The 23742-nt window shown below is 33.6% G+C and overlaps 1 protein-coding gene and 1 long non-coding RNA gene across 2 annotated transcripts in view; one reads left to right on the forward strand and one right to left on the reverse strand.

The window, feature by feature from the left end:
* The window catches only part of LOC123867620 (all trans-polyprenyl-diphosphate synthase PDSS1), an 86647-nt gene that overhangs the window by 9204 nt on the left and 53701 nt on the right, over positions 1-23742 (forward strand). The gene's annotated exons all lie outside the window — the stretch shown is intronic.
* Positions 7758-17410, reverse strand: LOC123867627. The gene is made up of 3 exons (XR_006796459.1): positions 17399-17410; positions 10514-10517; positions 7758-7844 (listed from the first exon to the last, which is right to left on the reverse strand). It is a non-coding gene; the product is annotated as an uncharacterized LOC123867627 (long non-coding RNA).

Below are 23742 nucleotides of genomic sequence, written 5' to 3' on the forward strand. Positions count from 1 at the left end.
ACCTATCGATTCGTTCAAAAATTTTGTACTTGCGATGAGTTTCCATGTCTCCAAGGACCTTTGAAGTCAGGACCTGATACGGGAAAATGAAGGTCGTAACGCACAGCTGGCATTCTTGCTACGAGAAATATATGACTCGTACAGCACTGGCAGTAAGTCTTAGTCTAGCGCCAACGCAGTGAAGGTGTTAACTAATAACTATTGCCACATGAATCAAAATTTTAAATTATTTTCGCAATAACTCATCACATTATTCAATTGACCAATCGTCTGATATTTTACATGCTACCTTTGAAGTAGGTTATATATATGAAAATTACGTAAATTTTACCAGTTTTAGTTCGTATACCTACGTGAGATATTTTATAAATTGTCTCATTTTATTCATTGCCTACTCTCGTTTGTTTTATTAACTACCGTCAGAGGATTCTTATTTGGTATACTTTTAATATTAGCATTTGTTGTCTTGTATTACTGCAATAGTAACAAGTGTTAGTAGCGTTTTCCTACATAAAAACATTTTCGTTCATAAAGAACAGAGTTTATCATAAAGTCGCATAAAAATCACCGTTACCCGAAACGTTTAGGTCGAGAGTTTAGATCAAAAATCTAAAAGCGTTTATTAAAATATCAAATAGATTTCAAATTAAAAGCTTCCAAAAGCCGCAAAAGTTTTTCATATATGGGCTTTTAAAATTATTGAAAAGTGATTGAAAATAACTGTTCACTTTTCGTGTCAGAGGTCATAATAAGTTAGGGACCTCAGACAATATTTTATTTATTATTATTAGGTTCTACAAAGTACAAATTATGCGCCTACTTATTGTTTTTGGTGCCCAGTCATAATTTTTCGGTGAGCAAAAATTTGATAGGCGCTCGATTAAATACTACACACTTTTACTATATTCTAGCTAATAATGCTAGCTAATAATCTACATGCACTGTAATGCCTGACCACCATAATTACGTGACGTACCATCATACATAAGTTATTATAGAAAAAAAAAACTGGTTAAGCGCGAGTCGGACTCTCACACGAAGTATTCCGTACCATCGTACAAGAACACTTTACTTATTTTTTGTGATGTAACCATAAATTCACGGTTTTCGGATTTTTCCCTTTACTTGGTCTGCCAAAATTCATGGTTCTAGGATAACGGAAAGTACCCTTTAGGTTTTGATTCCCGAGTTTGGACATACAAAAAAAAAAAAGATATACAAATACTTCTTTAGTTTAGAGAAAAACATCGACGCCATTTAGTAGATAGCAGTAGAAGCGGTCACCCTCACCGGTTACTAAACGTCCTTGCAACCGCTGAATGTTTAGCCTGGTACCATTGAGCAAGCGCGTTTCGGTCGCCTCTTACAAACAATGAACTCATCAGTGATTGTGGAAGCAATATTAATTGCAGTTACCCTGGCACGTGATGCTGGAGCTCGATAAGGTCTGAGAATTTCGCAGTATCTACCTACCTACCTATCTCATTAGATTTTATTTGTTATTCAGATACTTGTTAGCCCTTGACCTGCGATCTCACCTGGTGGTAAGTGATGATGCAGTTTAAGATGGAAGCGGGTTAACCTGGGAGGGGTATGGTAGTTTATTATTAAACCCATACCCCTTTGATTTCTACACGGCATCGTACCGGAACGCTATTAGCGGCACGGCTACGCTGGTAGGGCGGTAACTAGCCACAGTAATTATTCTCTAGCTACCTAAAGCAACTCTTAACTAACTATATATATTTTTTTCTTTTTTAAAGAATATTAGCCATGACTAATATTCCCCTTTCCTCTCCAACTAAGCGTCAGGCTTGTGCTAGGAGTAGGTACCACAATAGTGCAACGGGCGGGGTTTGAACCGTCGACCTTTCGGTTTTCAGTCCACTCCTTACCTCCTTAGCTACCTAAGTATAAGTATAATTAAACTTTGAAATCAAGTACCTATACCTACTTATTTCTTTTAAATAAAAAAAAAAGATTTCAATAATAAAGAGTTTCCTTCATTTGGATAGTTATTTAATAAGTTAAAGGTAATACGAGTTATTTCGGTTTTTGAGAGCGTGACCGTTCCATGTTTTGTAATGTCGAATGCCTACTTAATGCAACTCGTTTGCTCGTTCTGTAGCATATTGCATTCATACAGTCATATAATATGATTCGAATAACTCAGAGACGCATTTATTGTACATACGAGTATCTCTAGATAGTATAAAACAAAGTCGCTTCCCGCCGTCTATCCCTCTGTACGCTTAGATCTTTTAAACTAGGTACGCAACGGATTTTAATGCGGATTTCATCAATAGTTTTTTTTTCTTTTTAACCCCCGACCCAAAAAGAGGGGTGTTATAAGTTTGACGTGTGTATCTGTTTATCTGTCTGTGGCATCGTAGCTCCTAAACTAATGAACCGATTTTAATTTAGTTTTTTTTGTTTGGAAGGTGACTTGATCGAGAGTGTTCTTAGCTATAATTCATGAAAATCGGTTCAGCCATTTGAAAGTTATCAGCTCTTTTCTAGTTACTGTAACCTTCACTTGTCGGGGGTGTTATAAATTTTTAATTTACACTTGTTAAATTACACTCTAGCGCTTGGTGGCTAAAGCGACTCAAGAGGAAGGTTACGTATAATTTAATATTGTTTTGTGTTAATTTGTTGAAATAAGATGTCGGAAGAAATGAAGCGGACTAAGAGCTTTCATCGAATTCATAATTCATTTATTCATTGCAAAAATTGCGAAAATGTTGTCCAGGCATACATTAATCTACGAAGCTGTCTTATTCTTTTAGTAATATTATATGTACATTAATCACTCCACACTCACCACATTAATATGCACCCATTGCACCCTTGCGAAGCCGGGGCGAACCGCTAGTGTTTTCATAAATCATAGCATACAGCCTTGGCATTATAAACTTTAAAATATAAACCAATTAAAACATTGAATTAATGAATCATTTCTACTCAACTGCATCTTCTGTGTGTAAGCTACCTTATTTCAACCAGTCACTAATGACAGTGATTATAAAATGACTCCGCAAAATAGCTGTGAACTTAAAAATACCAAACTTACATTAACTTAAATAATTAACTAAAATATAAGCACTACTTGGTAGTAAATTAAGCGTGAAAGTTCTTTTAGTACAAAAGTAGAAGGTTAAAAGTTAAAACCAATCCGAAGTTCCGAACTTTCGGAATCGGAATTGAACCACCATAACATCTCTAGAATAAATTAGTTACTTACCTACTTAAAAAAAAAAAATATTAAGTTTTCAGAAAACCCCGACAGCACGGCGGATTGCGCTGTATCTTTTTTAGCCCGCACTGTACCTATACAATCCGCCATTTCAATTTTTTAAGAATTATGTACCCACTGGTAGTACCCAGTGACACTCGCGCCATCAAGACGAATGTAATGACGTATCATTAAAGTATCATCAAAATTGGTTAGGCAATTGAGAAGTTACGAGCAGTCATAGGAACGGTCATACAAACATAAAGGTCAAACACATAACCCTCCTTTGGCTTCGCCGCAGCGCGTAAAATTAAATTGTATGTACGTTTTCTGTCTTGTGCCTAACTAGATGGTGGGTTTTTCATCGTAATCGGACATTTATTTACACTTACCCACAAAAGTAAAACTACGTCATTAGCACTCGTATATTGACATTTACTTTAAAGGATAAATGTTTGAAATATTCCTTATTTGCACGTACATATATATTTTTGAGTTGTTTAACATAGGGCGGAAACGTCAAGATAAACAGAAGTGACATTACATACCTATTATACTCGTATATTGTAAAAAAATTTACAGGGCTTTTATGGTTTCATTTACAAATTATATTAGGTACCTACCTACATAGATATACACGTTTTGTAAATTGTAAATATTACTCAATAATTAAGTACCTTAAATAAAAGTATGAAACGTAAAAATTAATAGTGTACTCGTGTGTTTGTTTGTATGCGCAATCTGCACCATTTTCTTATGTTAAACTTCTGAAGAAGTTTGTCGGCTTGACCTATTGCTTTATAATAATAAATGGTAACTACGGGTGCTAGGAAATCGAATTTACATTTTACCAGTGCAATAAATGCACTTACTACCTGAAGTACCTATATTAAAAACATAAGCTTCCTCGGTTTCTATTGCCTTAAGAATGATACAACTTTAAGTAAGGTTACCTATACCTATATTTTTATAATTTTTATGGATTTCTAAATAATTTTTAAATACATATCAAAAATTCGTATCCTGTCGGTTCCGTAATGTCTGATATGTATTTAAAAATCATGTATTAAGGTAGGTTATACCTACCTACTTTAATAAGTCTTGACGGGCGTCCTTGATTTTTGAACTCTGGAGGCTGTGCCGCGGTCTTTGACCCACTTACCGCTTGTTTGGCTCACCTACCTTAGTAATTACAGTCGCAATTATTATGACACGTACATGCATATTATGACCCTAGAGAATGGCTCCCAGACTCTGATGAAACTACCGAGGAGTAAGCCAAGATGAAACGCTTCGCATTCAAACTGTCAAAAGTATCGAAAGTAAAATTACTTTTAATTTATCGATAATATTATTTCTGGAATGTTAAACTTTTTAGTTATTCTGTGTTTAAATGTCATTCTTTTAAAAGCTATAATTCAGTGTAATAACTCTATGACATAATTGGATATATGAAAATTGCGTAACGAAAGTTTTCTTCATCTAAGAAGAAAGAAATGACTGACTGACTGATCTATCAACGCAAGGCTCAAACCACCGGACGGATCGGGCTGAAGAGCATGAAGATAGCTATTATGATGTAGATATCTGGTAAGAAAGGATTTATTTGAATTCAACCCCTAAGAAGGTTAAGTCGCGGGCATAGGCTAGTGTAATTATAAAAAATGATTACTTCTACATCGATGAAGATATTACATGATTTTTTAACGGAAAAAATGCTCAGGAAACGATAGGGTGACGTTCGTTCTTTTTATCGTGACGAGACGGTTAAAAAAACTTTTTTAAAAGAACTGGCTGGCCGCTGGCTAACTACTGAGGACGGGTTTCCTCCCAGAATATGGATTTGGCCATAGTATACCACGATATATCTTATCTCAATAAAATGTCTACTATAAACCAATGGCCAAGTACAGGGCAGACTTCACAAACGCTTTCTGTAGGTAAGAATTTAATAGAATTGCTTAAAATGCATATAGGTAACTCAGAAAAATTAAATGTGCGTGCCTGGGATCGAACCCCAGACCCTCGACTTGGAGGCTGACGTTTTAACCACTAGGCTACTATCGCTTTAACTGTATGCTTGGATGAAAGATGGTATTCCATAAATGGGTTTGTGTTAATCGACATGCATTAATATATGTAAAATATCCTATAAATATTAAACAAAAGTGTTATTTCTGGCAGGTATTACCCATGTATGACCTAAAATACCTACGAGTACCTGTACGAAGAATTTACGAGCGCCAGAAAATAATAAAAGAAAGGGAGATGAGATATTTAAATTCTTCGTGAATTGATGTCTGTAATAAAAAGCCAGTATGTTTCTATAAAGTCTGTAGTAAATTTCCCAATTAATTTTATAAGACATCCTGAGCGATCAAAAATACTTTTTATCTCGATTTACATTCCTGTGCAACCAGTCTCTAACCTTGGAATTCTTTTTTAATTGTTAATTATGCTTTTTAATTTACAGTATCAACGGTTGCAGTAGTTTTAGCGTTCTTTGATAAGCTCAATTCTCGTCAAGTAAAATAGGTAATTACTTAATTGTACTTAGTTTCTGATTACTAGATTTCATAAAGTAGAGAATTAGGGAATGTAGAAATGTCTTAAATCATACTTAATTGTATTTATTTCATCATCATTTTTGTCACAACTGGACACGTAAATATGGACTACCTGATATTATAAAGTTTTGGTTAAGAGGGTACCTTACCCTTCCAAGTAAAGTTTTGCTAGCGCACGACCACTTATTAAGTTATTGTATTATATCCAAGAAAGGATGCGTTATTATTCATTTTGATTGCTCTGCCTATAATTATTCACTTGTGGTGTTTCATGAGCGTGAAATATTTATTAATAATATAATCAATAAATTGCGAAGGATCCGGGTAGAGCAACGAACTCATGGCATTGTAGGCATTTCACTTACAATCTTTTCTCAATAAAATGTCTACTATAAACCTTATAAGAAGTAACCCACGCTATAACATTTTAAAGGAATGCAGTTGGTGCCTAAGGGGAAGAACATTTCCCTAGTGGTTTTTATACATTGTTCGTAGCGGCATACTTTACGTTAAATAATTTAAATGGTAATAAAGTCTCTTGTGCCATGAATAAAGAACTGCAAGAAGGATGATGTTTTTAAAATAAAACATAGGCTAGGTACCTACCTTGTAATATGAATGTGGGAAACGCATTTTTAATGTTGTTCGTATTTACTTACAAAAGAAAAATTGTTTACATTTGGCTTTTAAATTTTCATGTATTTTTGCAAACACACGAAGTAGCTACCTACGCGCCTTTTAAAATATGTAATCTGTTGCGCATACTATAAAAATTATAGCTTCGACTATTTAAATAACTAACTTCTCTTTAATTCATCATACATAGAATTAAAATAAATATTGGCCATCCGAACCTTTTCGGCAAATAAATTATTCTTATTAGGGTTCCGTACCTCAAAAGGAAAAAAGGAACCCTTATAAGATCTTGTCTGATATAAGTCTGTCGTGTCTGTCAAGAAAACTTATGGGGTAGGTACTTCCCGTTGACCTAGAATCATGAAAAACAGATACGTAGTTCTTACAGAACAAGTAAAGGAAAAATCAGAAAACCGTGAATTTGTGGTCACATCACAAAAAAATATATTTTTTTTTGAACAAATAATTAGTAATAATTTTCAAAGTAAGATTACTATAGCAAGTGGGATATCATATTATGAAAGGGCTTAACCTGTAAATTCTAAAACAATTTTAGAAGTTTTTATTTATTTTTAGGCATAATAGTTTTTACTTTAAGTAATGTGCAAAATGTTTAAAAAATACGACTGTAGTACCAAACCCTCGGTGCGCGAGTCTGACTTGCACTTGGCCGGTTTTTTTATAGAGTTTATTTGTACTCGTACGTTTTAGTCGTTTAAAACGTATATTGCTTCAAACTGTTTCGCGTGCAGCGAGCATCAAACAAATCTGCTAATAGGCCGACGTCTATATAATATACTATGCTACTCATATTACGATGGGTTTAAGCAATTAAATATCACTTGCTTTGATGGTGAAGGATTCTCCCTGATGTTCTCAAAACTAGGACAAAACTAAAAAAGTCTTGGACTATGGCCTAAACCTCTCTCATTCTGAGAGGTAACCTGCGTTGGTTAAGATTTGTATCTTATTAAAATGTATAGAAAATATTTATTATATATTTAAAATTCAAATACATAAAGGTTTGTCTTTAAATAGTTAAAGAAATAAGTAAGGTACCTATTTGTAATTATTTTCTTTTCGTAATTTAAATAATAAGTAAATATAATTGAACCCTCATTACTTCCACAATATTACAGCACGCAATGAATAGGGTCTTGGACTGTAGTAATAAAATGATGCGATGTTTTGTATAGTGGTAGTTTATGTGTCTAGAATTCATTATTAAAGAAAATAATCGTCATTAATACACGCCTTCCATACACGTGACGTTGATAATAATTAACTATGATAAAAATATATAAAAATCATGATTTTTATTTAATTATTCTCTTTAATAATGAATTCTAGTCCCATAAACTATCGCTATACAAAATATCACATCATTTTATTAGTACAGTCCAAGACTATTGGTATAGACAAAAGTACCCAAGTAGGCGGGTATATCATGTATTACTACTACAGTAAAATCATCCTATTAATCGAATATTTTATCAGTATTAACCTAGTGCGCGAACTCGTCGCGCGTTTATGTCTTTTACTCTGTATGTAGCTTCGCGGTATTACAGATCTTTGTTAATGCCTACTAGCTGACGTGTCTCTGCTTCACTTTGGTTGAATTTCTAAAGAATCTTTTCTTAGTGCTGAGTTCTAGTTATAGAGAAAACCTAGAGCTGATAACTTTCAAACGGCTGAACCGGTTTTCTTGAATTATAGCTAAGAACACTTTCGATCAAGCCACCCTTCAAACAAAAAAAAACTTAATTAAAATCGGTTCATTAGTTTAAGAGCTACGATGCCACAGACAGATACACAGATACACTTTGTAATTAGACATTGTAAGGTCTACATCTCCTGAGGATGCTCCGGTGTCGGGGCGAAACGCGCGTCGAGTGGTGTTGGAATTTGTGTGGTACATACAGATTTCATTGGTTTGGCGGATTATAGCAAACTGGAGGATGCCCGCGGCTTCGCCCGCGTGGATTTCAGTTTTTTAAAATCCCGTGGGAACACTTTGATTTTCCGGGATTAAAAGTAGCCTATGTCCTTCCCCGGGATGTATCCCATGTCTGTACCAAATTTCATTCAAATCGGTTCAGCGGTTGGGCCGTGAAAACGTAGCAGACAGACAGACAGACAGACACACTTTCGCATTTATAGTATTAGTATGGATTAAGCTTTTGGTTCCTTGTACATATACACAAGTCAAACTTATAACACACCTTTTTTGGGTCGGGGGTTAAAAAGGAGAGACTGACGCTGCTGACATTTCTAGGCTACTTTTTGTCCCGGAAAATTAAAAGAGTTTCCAAGGGATTTTTCAAAACCTAATTAATTCGAGTAAAATAAATACGAATATTCGAAAAATTATAGCCAGTTGCCTTCACGGCAATGTTATAAAGGTGTAATACTTAAATATTTGTTTCCTCTTACTTAACTAATCGTTAATTGGTGTGATTACGTATTGATTGTGTTTATTTCAATCAATGGAACGTGTCAATTGGCTACTGACTATTTTTAGAAGCGCAGGACGGTCGATGCTCACTTTCTATCGTATTAATTGTTATGTGCCGCTGACACATGCAATTTTACGTGCGGCAATGTGTACCCACATTTACATTGAAAACGGATTAGTTTTTTTGTGATTTACAACTCGTGTGTAAAGTACGCATGCACTATAATGCGTGATTAGGGTAATCTTGTGTAGGAAATGTTACATTCATCTGTTTATAAGAATGCAAAGCTCGATTTGTTCTAATTTTATTCATAGTTTCATGTGACGATGGGGCTGGCACCTATCCTGACCTATAAAACCCCTTAAATTGTCCGATTAAGCGACCACACATCACACACTACCTATCTCTTTCCAAATTATTAATTTTTTGTATTTGTATGTATTGTAATTGTGGTTCACAGTGGTGCGTGCCCGGGATCGAACCCCCGACCTCCGATCAGGAGGCGGACGTTCTAACCACTAGGCTATCACAGCTTAGGTATAAGAATGAACACTTCTAATTAATGCTTTCGTATGGACGCTCAAGTCACTCCCGAGCGTCCCGTTGGAAACTTAAACCTCTGTGCCTAAACTGCTAAAAATGAAAAGCTCAGGAACTGAAAAACAGCGATAGATAGCTAAATCATAGTGATCCAGCCTACGTCCTTTCCACCATAACTATTGTAGAGGACAAAGTCAAAGCCTTTTATTAATCCCCGATCCAAAAAGAGGGGTGTTATAAGTTTGACGTGTGTATCTGTGTATCTGTCTGTGGCATCGTAGCTCCTAAACTAATGAACCAATTTTAAATTAATTTTTTTTTGTTTGAAAGGTGGCTTGGCTTGATCGAGAGTGTTCTTAGCGGTTCTGCCTTTTGAAAGTATCAGCTCTTTTCTAGTTACTGTAACCTTCACTTGTCGGGGGTGTTATAAATTTTTAATTTACACTTGTTTATACTTTTTGATTGTCTCTTGTTGAATTTGAGCACTCAATTTGACGTATCTATGGTGATTGATAACTTATACGTAAACTTAAAACTAAAGCTACGAGGGTTCCAATCCGCACTGGTCAAAAAGATGCACACGATAAACTCAGCCGGGAGCTGAATTTTTTATCTCGGAACTACTGACTGAATTACAAAATTCTCGTACCTACTACTTGATGAACTTTGACTACTTGTTAAAAGTCAATTAAATAAGCCAAGAAAGACTCTACGTGTGCAGTATAACAAGTGTAAATTAAAAATTTTCAACACCCCCGACAAATCATTTTCACATAAATAATTATGTATATCTAAGCAACGTCCATCTTGACAACTTGACATTTGTCAATTGACACTTGAATATTATGAACCTAAGGGTTATCTAACCTTCTTTTCTACAAGAAAACTAGAAAATAGCTGATAACTTTTAAACGGCTGAACCAATTTTTTTGGATTATAGCTAAGAACACTCTCGATCAAGCCACCTTTCGAACAAAAAAAACTAAATTAAAATCGGTTCATTCGTTTAGGCGCTACGATGCCACAGACAGATACACAGATACACAGACACACAGATACACACGTCAAACTTATAACACCCCTCTTTTTGGGTCGGGGGTTAATAAAAATAGTGTCACTTTAGGATAGTTATATAATGAAATTGAATTGATATCAGCATGTACAACTTAGTTGATCTTGTTACTTAAATTCTAACGTCAGACCTTGTACCTATTACGTCTCATACCCCTTACCCGTACCCCTTCCAGGTTAGCCCGCTTCCATCTTAGACTGCATCATCACTTTCCACCAAGTGAGAGTGCTAACTTGTATCTGCATTAAAAAAAAAGGTATACCTTTAAATTAAAATGTTAATTTGTTAAGAAATAAAATAAACTTTCTGCGGACGTCGCTATCGCGTGTGCGAAATCTAATGTACATATCATTACTATGCGATCCGTGGATGTCGGCGTGAATTGGGTAGGTTGCCAAATAGTTTGCAGGGTTCTAATTTATATTTCGATACCTGATTTGTAAAGTATTTGAATGAATGAACCAAAGTTAGGTCGTTACGTATTGTATTGTATGCGTATGACGTTAGCTGGTGCCAATTTTTTTTGTACCGTATTTATTATGAATCGAATTATTTTGAGTCATAAGTTGCAAATTCTATTGACATGTACCTAGATTCTCCAGGCACAATGTTGTATTAGGTATTCACCTATGCAATGTTTTTAACCCGCGACCCAAAAAGAGGGGTGTTATAAGTTTGACGTGTGTATTTGTGTATCTGTGTAACGTATTGTGTGTAACATATTATTTTAATGCGTTTCTCCCTTTTTCTTCCGACATGGCGATCGGCCACTATTATAGTTCGGACTGTTCTGTGAAGGGCTTTTTGGTTTTACTCTAATTGTTTATTACTTACTGCACTTATTAAGGGCGATTCGTAATTAGTAGGTAAGTTACGAAAAAAGCTTCATATTAAAGATTAGCAGGTTAAAGGTGCCCGCGCACTCGAACTGAACTGCAGCTGAACTGCGCGTCGCGTCAGCGCCCCGCACGATATTCTCTCCAGCCGCGATGCGCGTACGTCACTGCCGCGCGGCGCGGCTGGAGAGAATATCGTGCGGGGCGCTGATGCGACGCGCAGTTCAGCTGCAGTTCAGTTCAAGTGCGTGGGCACTTTTATTGTTATACTTTTATGACTTATATTTCGTCTATTAGCTTATGGCCTATACGTATTACGTTGTAAGTAATTTGTACATAATGCAATTAATCTGTGCAATGTTATATGTACATTTATCATTTGGAAAGTAGAAATATTCAAGTAGGTATCTACCTACTATCTGGATTCGTGTTTGGTAACACGTACATAATTGTTTGTTTGGTAAGAAAGTAGGTAAATTAATTATTTTAAATAATAAAAGTCTCCTGTGTTCCTTCGATTGAGAAGTATTTGTGCAAGTAATTACCTAATAAACGTGCGTCGTGCATACCATATTATTTGAATTCGTGACGAAATGAAACACCAGGTACGCCGTATACCTTATACCTATTTATTGGCCACAAACATTTATTTTCCAGAGTAATATTATAATTTGTACGTTGACCTAACCCAATTGCCAAGTACCTACGCAAGGTTATTATTTATTACTTAGTACGAACTCATAATTTATGACTAATATGTGAAATTATGGTAACATTGTGGTTTTTTTAAACCATAAACTAGTTGATATAGGTTTTTAAAATAGCGTGGGAACGCTTAGATTTTCTGGGATAAAAATTAGCATAATATGTAACTCTCCAGATCTTTTACTACATAATATATGCAAAAATCACGGTGATCCGTTGCTCCGTTGCGGTTTGATTGAAAGACAAACCAACATTTTCGTATTTGTACCTATAGGTAGTCATATTTTTGTGGTGAGCCCCAATTAAGCATGATTCATAAGAAATTTACTAATGCAACTGATAGATTTTCCTGTGACTAAGAACTGTTTCATGAAACCAAGCGAACAACATGCGACAACGCAGCATGCTACAAATAAAAAAAATTATTGCAGCGTATGCAGCACGCAGCAGTCTATTTCATGCCGAGACAACATCGTGAATATTACGCTTTGACAGTCTGTCGACGATTCGGGCTGCACTTTAAAATATATTGTACTTAGGTACCATGCGATTCTTGGCATGCCGCATTGTCGCTCTATGCTTTGGTCTAAATTAAACTTAAGTCTTAACGAGAACATAAACTGAAAATTTGTCACTGCGCCTGCCACTACCGTCGAACTATAAGTTTACAAAATTAAACAAGCTTTTATTCAAAGTACCTATTCGTGTAAATACGCTATAAAATGTATAGACAACATATTATAGGCAAATAACGTGGTCACGAATAGCATGCGCGCGAATGTTTTCATTCTCTACTAAATTGAACATCATTAAAGGAAATGTTGTATACTTAAAACATTGTTCAACAACACGGTGACTTTATAATATTCCGTTTCTAGTCTAGACCTAAAGTATTTAGCATTTCTATTACCTCATTGCCTATTGAGGTTTCTTTTGTTTGGAAATACCTACCTACTCTACAATCTACTCTACTCTTAAATAAATTCTACGTCAAATCCACATTCTAATTCTGAAAGTTACAAAGTAAAGTATTTCTACTACTAGGTACTAAAATTGAGTCTGAACATACCAAGATTGTGCTTATGTTGAAATATTATTTTGAAACAAAATTAAAACAAAAAACTTGAACGCATATACCTACTTACTTAGCTATAAGAATTGAGAATATACTTTATCTCAAGGCCGCCTTCTTTTTTAATGACCTCTTAACCTCCGACTTCGTTTTATTCTAAGAAAGTTTGCACATATTTTTACGCTGATTCTGATACTATAATAGAAGAAATAGTAAAAAATGCAGTTAATGAAAATTAAGTTATTAAGTATGGTATACCTAATATTTAAGTTGATTACGAAGCAGGAGAAAGTCAAGCATTGAGGTTTTTGTTTAGAAATAGTTTTAGAAGCTAAAAGAAAACGAGATGACCAAGGCAATGATTCAACAAACGAAGAGTATTCTCCCTCATCGACCACTAATTGGTTTTTTTAGGGTTCCGTACTCAAAGAGTGCTAACGGGACCCTATTACTAAGCCCCCCCTGTCTGTCCGTCCGTCTGTCAGCGGGCTATATCTCGTGAACAGTACTAAAAAGTGTAGTGTAAGTAGTAGGGGATTCGCCGGTTCTGCCCCAGGCCCTGGCCCCCTCCCATGCCTCGCTGCCTCAGCCCCCTCCGTGCCTCGGTCAAGATCGAAACCTAAAAAAAAAAAAAAAAAAAAAAAAAAAAAAAAAAAAAAAAAAAAAAAAAAAAAAAAAAAAAGGTTTTGGGGTACGCTGAATCGATTGCGCTCACTCCCGACGTCGTATCTCTAACGGTTGCAAAGTTAGCTTTTCGAAAAACTAATCCCTAGTTCGTTATCTAATTGCTTAATCACCTACTAATGACGCTCTATTGTTCGCTGGCTCGTTGCTTCATTCTATGGGTTTTAAAGGAAACGCATGAATCATAACTACTCTTTATTAGCCTTCAAATATTGATTTAAATAACTCACATAAAAATATATCATTCTCTACTGTATTTTCATTGAATAAATCTAAAAAATCTGAACTTGTATAGTAACCTGAAAACATGAAATACAAATACATTATACAATATTCTCCACAAACTGATGTGTAATCATTCTGTATCCGCCTTGTATTGAATTGCCATATTCTTGTATTTCTTTCCAAGAACTGCTTATGATATTTTGGTGGTGCTCGTCCAAATGAATCAAAATATTGTCCAACACCATTTGTATCTATATATATGGCTATCCAATGCGATCCTGGTTTATAATCGGGGTCTAGATTGCTTATTAAATAGGCTGGTGTTTCAACATAAATCGGTAACCGGTTTGCGGCATACATATTGTCTTGCAGACTTGGGTGTATTCTTCTTAAATATGTCTTTATCCCTATTGTATTCATATTACTTCAATACTACTGATCTTATCGCTGCCGAGGATCATACATGAATGGGACGTAAGACCATGTTATTTCAGATATATTATAAATCATCAACCCATCGCCGGCTCACTACAGAGCACGGGTCTCCTCTCAGAATGAGAAGGGTTTTTTGGCCATAGTCTACCACGCTGGCTGAGTGTGGATTGGCAGACTTCGCACACCTTTAAGAACACTATGGAGAACTCTCAAGCATGCAGGTTCCCTCATGATGTTTTCCTTCACCATTAAAACAGTGTTATTTAATTAAGTACTTGAAACGCACAAGACTTCGAAAAGTTAGAGGTGCGTGCCTGGAATTGAACCCCGACCTCCGATTAGAAGGTGGACGTCTTAACCACTAGGCTATCACAGCATAGTCTTATTAAAAATAATGGTCCATAACTTAAATAAAAACAAAAAATATTTCTTGTATCAGTGTTTTATTACAAACCTTAATAATAATGTAGGTACAAATTATAACTTAATCTATTTACAGAAATTAGGTTTCTTAGCTGCTATAGTCCACGCTTACATTACGATTTTTATCAATTTCAATAACATTGTCAAACTCTGCATATACGATGCAGTTTATCGTTTCAGGAATAGCTGAATCAAAGCGAACTTCTAGCCTCACACTACCGTGCTTTATAAGATTCCAATGACTAGAGTGAGCTGATAAATCAGGAGTTAAATCGAATGCTAAGAGACAATAGCCTTTTGCATATTGTTCCCTAGATATTCCGTTCCCTTCATTTAAAAAATGGATTCCCGTGCCTGAGAATAACGTATGATAGGCTGAACTGAAAGTATTATCATCGAATGATGGTTGCAAAGCTTTTGAAGGTATTTGTTGGCCATCAATATATAAACTAAATGTATTCATATGATAATTTTCAAAGTTGAATGGATTTTTCGTAAGAGTTCCATTAAATGCTGCGTTGTTAACAAATCCGACAATACATCTTTTAGGAACTTGACCAAGAAAAATATTATCGAGTGTTTTACCCTGAACCCCTGAAGGAATTGTTAAAACTTTAACTTCCGCTCGAGTTATTGGATATTTTGCAGTAGTAGATGCTAAAACTTTTTGATGTGCAAGTAATACAGTCGGATTGATCCGCGCGCGTCGAACTATAAGGGTTGCATCCGTGATACACACTTTAAGTTTTAAATCATTTGAAGAAGCCATAAGACTGAAAGTTTCCCTTGAGCGAATTAATTTAACACACATCTCAACACCATTAATCAAAAATTTTTCCTGGTTGAATATATCACCATGTAAGTGTCCAATCATTTCTATTTCTTTACTTTCGGCTGCAAGACTCTGTCTTTTAGTAAAACCTGTATTTTTTTCATCTACTGAATCCATATTCCCCGCAGTATCTTCATACCAAAGACCGCAAGTCAGGTGAGATTCTTTTGCTGCTGGCGCATAGTTTAATAATGTCTCAATGTAAGCACGGTAAGCGTATGTATTGTTTGGAGGTGAAATGAGTTTTTGATTCAAGTATACATCCAGCTGACTGAAGACTGAATGTAACCAATTGTTAATTGGAGCTACAACTGCAGATGAACTAAGTTTTGATAAGTCTTGATTCACTATCTTAGCTTTTAAATGGATCAACGTATGAGACAAATCTATGTAGTCTTCGCTCGTTCCAGGTATTTGAAATTCTATCGGTCCATCATCAGCAAGGGATGAAATGGGTTTGTAATGAATCCATAATCCATTTTCTATACTTGTTTGCGTTGATGGCAAAGCAAACAAATCTAACTCTGATTTAATACACTCACATGAATGATTATGTAAAAAAGACATAATTAATTAGAAAATATATCTTTTATTTTATTTTGACTGAGCCTTGATTTTTTAATAGCTTTCACTTTAGCTGTCAGCGGTTGAATGAATGAAGATTGTCGTTTTCTTTTAGTTATATATCCTGAGCCAGACATATTAATTCTGTCTATCTTGTCATGAACTTTCCTTTTTAAGTTTGAACTAGCTTCCTTAAGACGAGTTTTGATAGAATCTTCCAAAGGTCGTGCGCTAACCATATCCGATAGAAGACCAACACCTGCATTTAATGCTTCTTTTCCTACAGCTCGAGCACCACTAGAGAGTAGTGGTAAAATAGACCTAAACAATCCTCCAAGAAAACTCCCAATACCATGACCACGTTGATATGGTACACCTTTATAAATTACTCCAATACCTGACCCAGCCTGATGTGAATAATATTGCTCGTAAGGACAAGTTATCTTATCTTGATAAGGATCCATTATAATTTTCTAAAGTGAAGTTTAATACACACAGTTCCAAACTGGAATGGGATTTTATTGCCTGTGCTTGACCTTATATCTATTTCAATAGTATCAAACTCCCGCCGCATAACAGGTAAATAGTGAGGTGGTGAGAAAATATGCATTTTATTTGCTCCATATACATATGTTGCCGTATCTAAAGGTACAATTCTGAGAAGAGGAGCCATTACATCCCCCACAATTTGCGGTTCTATTATATCACAATAAACAAACAATTGAGATGGCAACCCTAATTTTAAATTAGAAGGATAGCTCCCAATTTTATTTACTGCAAGATTTTTGTTTGGTTCAAATCCAAGTTGTAAACATAATTTGGTTGACAACTTAAGTGTGTCAATTGAGTTATCCAAAATTGATACTGATACGTGTTTGGTTATTTCATCATAATGAAATACTATTTCTTCAAAAGTATATCTATTTAAAGTTTCTATAACATGTTGAATGCTGTCATAGTTCATGGCCGGAATCCGTCCTTTATAGTGCACTAATGAATGTGTGTCATCATCAGGCATCAAAACCCATTTAGATGTGTTAATAACATTTTCATGTTCTTGAACAGTAAATACCGTACAAGGATATTGAATTTCTACAACTCCAACAAACCATTCACCTTCTAATATAAGGGATTTTGGTAACTTCGTTGAAAACATAGTTGTTTTGTTTTCCGGGAAGTATTCCATTGAACTATTACTAAGTAAAGTCAAATAAAAGTTTTCCTTTATCATATTTGATTTAAATTAGACTCTAAAACCCAACTGTTAAATTTATCAGGATAACCTTTCCACTTCACTAACACTTCTTTTCTGTTGCCGGAGTATCGAGAACTAATGATTTTATCTATTTTATAATTTGAGGAGGGGTCATAAAATACTTTTTGTAATTCTTTTTCATAAAAAGTTCCAACTATAGGTTCGTTTTGTAAATCTTTCAATGTGTAAACTACATGTGGGGATCTATCTATTATTGAAGATATAACAAATATTTCATCACTCCAGTTAGATTCATAACCTTTTTGAAAAATGTGTTTATATTTTGAAATTCTAACATTATCACCAACATGAAATGTAGGTAGTGAATTTTGTGATGATGGTTTGTTAGTTGCTTTCCTATCATATAAATTTCTCCAAACAGTCATTATATTGTTAGAACTAACATCACAAGGACACATCTTAATACTAGAATGAAAACTATGGTTATACGAATATACCAAATCTTGTAAAATATCTATGTATTTATATGTATTTTTGTATGTAAAATAGCGCCACATTTTAGATTTCAGAGTTCTTTGAAACCTTTCTACAATACTTGCTTTTATATCAGGATTATTTGTAGTGTAATAATTTATATTTTTGCTTTTAAAATACTTTTTAACATCTTTAGAAACAAACTCAGTTCCTTTATCCGATTGTATGTGTGTAGGAGTCGCATTAGATTCATTAAATATACTTTCAAAACATTCGATTATTGTTTTAGAGTTTTTCTTTTTCATCGACCTAGCATAAGCATATTTACTAAAGACATCAATAACACACAATATATAGTTAAAACCATCATTATATTTCGAATAAGTTCTCATATCACTAAGATCAGCCTGCCATAATTCATTGAGATTTGATAATATGTATTTGTTTCGAGAAAACTTTCTGTGAACAGGTTTATGAAGAGTATAGGTTTCTTGTGATTGTAACCATTTCTTTACATCCGTTTTACTCATTTTACCTTTCATGGTCTTTGATAATTTATCAATGCTACTAAACCCAGCTGGGTGTTTTGGATTATAATATATATTATTAATTTCTAATAAGGGGTCCATTTTTCCCAATCAATTTTCTTCCTAATTTTTTTAATATATTTATCACCACTACCTTGTGGAGTATTTAAAGTTCTTTCATCAGATGTAGAGTTCCCTTCGAGTGATTTCATCTGAAGTTGATGAATAAAATCCGACCTCTTAGAATTTCCGATGTAAGTCAATGGTACTTTGATTGCATGTAATGCCTTGGCAAACTTTTCCCAACCTATTGGATCACTTTTTTTTAGTGGTCTCAACGAATCATTAATTAGATCAACAATATTACTTCCAGGGACTTTTTCATTATTAATTATCACTGTACCATCATCATCATCCCAATAAATTGTATTTTTACTCAAAGAAATCAAGTTTAATAACAGCTCACCTTTTTTCAAATATGATTTTGGTATAAGACTTAGTATTTGAGTTGTTGAGTAACGTGGTTGACTATGTTCATTCGAATTTTTATTTTCCTTCACTTCAGCTGTTGGTGACTCGAACGATACTAAGTCTTTATTTTCCTTGTTGTTATTTTTATAACTCTTAGTTTCATTTATATTGTCAGTGATGATTGGCAACTCGATAGGTTGTCGTTCTCCTTCGGTAAAATGTAGGTATCTTTGTAGAATTTGTAGATATAAAATACATTTTTTCCGATCTTCGATATTACTATTTAAAATCTTTTGCATTTCTGCATCTAATCGGGACATAGGATTTTCAGTATTGGTATGCTGCTTTAGTTTTTCTATAAAACTAGGCTCAACAAGCAACATTTTTTTAGCATTTTCCATTTTAAACTATAGATGATACTAATCCACTCAAAATAGAACCCAAAATTAAAGGTAAAAATGCTCCTCCTTTTTGAATCAATATCTTTTTTCTTAGTTTATTTTTTCCCTTGCGAACCAAAGTGCGAAGTATACTTTTAAATTTTTTTAACTTTTTCTTTCGTCTATCTTCTAGTGGAACTTTACCTTGTAATACGTTGTGAATGCACTCACAAATGCAATTTATCTCTTCTTCTTCACAGGATTTTAATAATGCTTTTTGATATTTAGGTTTAAGTGTATGCAACGCTTGTAGCAGCTCTTTATGTGTCTTTAGGCTTCGATGCATTATTTGTAAATGATAGGAATTTGATGATTCTTTAAATATTTATAATCTTTTGGTGGGATATATACGACGCAACATTCATCAGAGGGAAATATTTTTGACTTAATTCGACACATGTCATTTGTATCTTGTTTCAGATCAATCATCAAATATCCATGTGCTTCTTTTGTCGCATCCTTATAGGCATCCTCAATGAATTTTGAATTTTCTGGTGACACTTGTCTTGATAGGTATCGTATTTGTGTTTTATCACGAGGATTTTTAAAATAAATAATGTAACTTGCATTCAAAGATATATCTCTTTGTCCTTTTCCCTGATGAAATAAATTTTGAGTAATATAAAAAACACTTAAGTTTCTGTGATGACTACCTTTAGTGAAAATATCTACAATACGACCATCAGATTCTCTCATAAGATCATCAATTATAACAAGGTGAGCATCTTTGCCATCAAACATTGTAAGATCAGGAATTCCTTGATGATAGTTAACATTTGATAAATTATATAGTGGTTGCATTTCATCATAACACCAAGTAATTTGAGCAAAGTCTCTACTGCAAATTTCTTTCACATATTTTATGAAATTTGTAACAAAATTTGATTTTCCACAACCACTTGGACCAGCTACGATTGCAGTAAATGGATGAATAAAACACAACATTGTAACGTGTGTTACTTGAAAGGTTTAAAAAAAGACTGAGACATTTCAGTGACAGTATAACATTTTATTTTACTTAATATACATTATATACAATGGAATAAAAGTTCTATGAAACAAAATAAAAATCAAAAAGAAATAAATCACATTAAACATTAATTTTTTTTTTTAATCTATTTACAAAAATGAACTAGAGGAAAGTTGTAATAAAATACATATAAAGACGAAAGTTAAAATCAATTTCTTAAAACTATATAGTATTTACAAATAAAAAAATAAAATAAGAGACACATCAAATTACAATAAAAATTCCTTAAAATATTTACAAGTAAAAAATAAATAAATTAAAGACACATCAAATTACATTAAAAATTCCTTACACTACATTTCTTAAAATACCTCATTATTACTAATTTTATAATGACCCCAAGCTAATGTGTCAATATCATTTTGTAAAATATACCGCTTGGTGTCATTATACGACAGACAAGTTTTATTAATGTTTTGTGTGAAAATCGCATGTTTGATGGATCGAAATCTTAGCATATTACAATACTGAATTTTTTTATCAAGTAGACACGATCTGTAATTTTCCATGGTCATATTTTTTGTGACACTTTTATTTACTCCTTTTGCTTTTGCAAAAGTTTTATGGTCCACATCCAGTGCATACATTTTTGATCTTAATCCTACGAATTCTCTTAAAATTTTCCCATTATTTTCATCTTTAAAGAATCCTAACTTTTTTTTATTTATTTTTGGATAGCCGTAAATATTATCTTGTGGATAATCGGATGTATCGAAATAATTAATTAGATCACATTTTATATCTTCATAAAAATTGTCTGTAAAAATTTGATAAATTAAACTATCTGTATCTGTATACAATAACTTAATATTCTTGTTAAATTTTTTTATCATATAATTATAATGGAATTCATACATTAAAGTTTTAGAAATGTCTAAAATACAAAAACCCAAATAAATTGGTTTGTTATAAGTTAATTTGGTTCTGCGCAACTGTATTGCTACCAAGTTATCGTTGAAAACGGCTAAGCTATGGAATTCAGGTTTAGCAATTAAGTCTTGTGCCCCTAAGACTTTACCACGATTTTCCCAATGCGTTAACATTTTAACATTGACTCTCTTTTCGATATTTTCCATAGTCTTGCCGAAAACGGAATTGTTCATTAATTTGTAAAAATCTTTCTCAAAATCTGAAGTAGCCAAAGTTCGCATATTCGTATTTAAATCTATATATGTTTGTAACCAAGGACTTTGGTTAAATTTTAATATTCTATGAATTTTAGTTAACTTTATACCCATACTAAGACATTGTTTTAGATTTCTATAATGAATTTTATATTTCGTTTTATTATTAAGATTGGGTACTAACTTGATATCTTTAGAATTCCCGATACGAAGATTTTCAGGGCATAAAGGTAAGTCGGAATGCAAATCATGAAGTTCATTAGGATACTCCAAATCGACCTCAAGAATAAAGCCAATATCCGATGTGTCTGATACTTTAAAGTTTGTTTCAGTGTTTACCCATTCAAACCCACCTGTTGGAAGATACTGGGACATGGCCCAACCATAAAGATTATTAGCGTCTAAATATGTTAGATACGATTTGGGTTTTTCCTTATCATAATCTTCCATAAACTGATTATTTGCTTTTGCATAACGATTGCTACATTGAGATATGCCTCCTCTGATCCCAGTTTTAATAAAAGCTATTTTATCATAGTCGGTCAATAACTCTAGCTCAATTTGAGTATATTTAAGCATGGCATCCCAACTTAAACCTGGAGCTGTGTAATAATGAGCTGGATCTAATCCATATGTTTTGATGCAAATATCACGAAAATTTTCATATATATCCGTTAATAACAAAACATCCGTTTGCAAATACAGATTCGAATAATCTAACATGTTTTGACAAGAAAAATGACTCCAAATATCTTTTGCATGATTATAGTCATCATCGGAAACATGGGAATTAGACAGCGAATTGTAAAATTGAGGTTGAGATGGGAGTGATGATGATTTTAAACATTCAATGGAAGTCATGTATTCATACGGATAAATACCTTTTCTTCTTAAACGACTAAAGTCATCATTATGAGGAAAGTTTCTTTTTAACGATCTAAATTGATCGTCATTGAGATTTTTTGCTAATTGATCAAGACTGCACGGCAAAAATTTGAAAGAATCTATGAATCTCAAACTTATCTGTTGGTTATTAACATTTAATATTTTTGAAAACGAAATATATCTTTCTTTATTTTGAGGTATTACTTCGATTTCACCTTCCGTAAAATTTAATGAATGAACAATGAAATGTGCGTCATAATCACTAAGATTATGTAAAATTACAGGAATATGACGGGGAGCGCGATATTTTTCCACACATGATTCATGTGCTACACCTCTTAGATTTCCAGTATGCCAGTCAAAGTCCAGAATGGATTCTCCATTCAGTCTTGATTCGCATATGTGACAGTTATGAGAATTTGCAATAGTTATTTCATCATCTTTTGTTAGTGGGTTTGGGCGTTTTTGAAAACTATTTTTTCTGCATATTAGTTTTATGTCCTCATAGAGTCGTTCCATGAATACTTTAGTGCAATCTGGACCGCTGTATGTTTCATATTTTGAAAGGCTATCATCGTATGAACATTTAATATAATATCCAAAACTATACACTTCGTGTTTCTGAATATTCTCAGTAAAAGGTTTAGAGGGATCGTTTGAACATGAATTTATTGGTTTTAAAAACGCTTCGAAATCAGCATATATTACAAATGGTATTCTTAACTTTTTATTAAACTTATCAAACTTTATTTTATTGTTTGATGATGGTTGTCCAAACCAATTTTTTTTAGATAGTTCACTATTTGGTAATTCTGTAATGATATGAACGCAATCATTTTGTTGGTGGGTTTCTAATCTCTCCTGTGTAGGAAAATGTAAAAGACACCCATCACATAAATAAATGGCATGTTCTTGGTTTGAAATTTGCTTGCTAACTAGTCGTGACATGTTTTTAATATAGCAATAATGCGAGTTTGTTTGATTTGAGATTAATAATAAATTAACATGAGTACTATTTCGAGATTTTGTAAAATAGAGGGGACCTACAATACTATGATTTTTCTTTTCTTTATTATATTCTAAGCCAAAAACATTCACACTTATATTGTTTTGCTTTTCAACTTTAGGTATATCTGTTAATTTGACTGGAAATGATATACCATCAAATTTAAGTTTATCTGAATGCATGCTGTATGACGAGACTCTATCGGTTTTGTTATTAGCAGGAGGATATAAAGCAGAAAGTAATGCCCATTTGAAACACATATAATCAGCATTTTTAACATTTATCAC

The sequence above is a fragment of the Maniola jurtina genome, chromosome 8 (assembly GCF_905333055.1).
Source record: "Maniola jurtina chromosome 8, ilManJurt1.1, whole genome shotgun sequence".
NCBI classification, from domain to species: Eukaryota; Metazoa; Arthropoda; class Insecta; order Lepidoptera; family Nymphalidae; genus Maniola; species Maniola jurtina.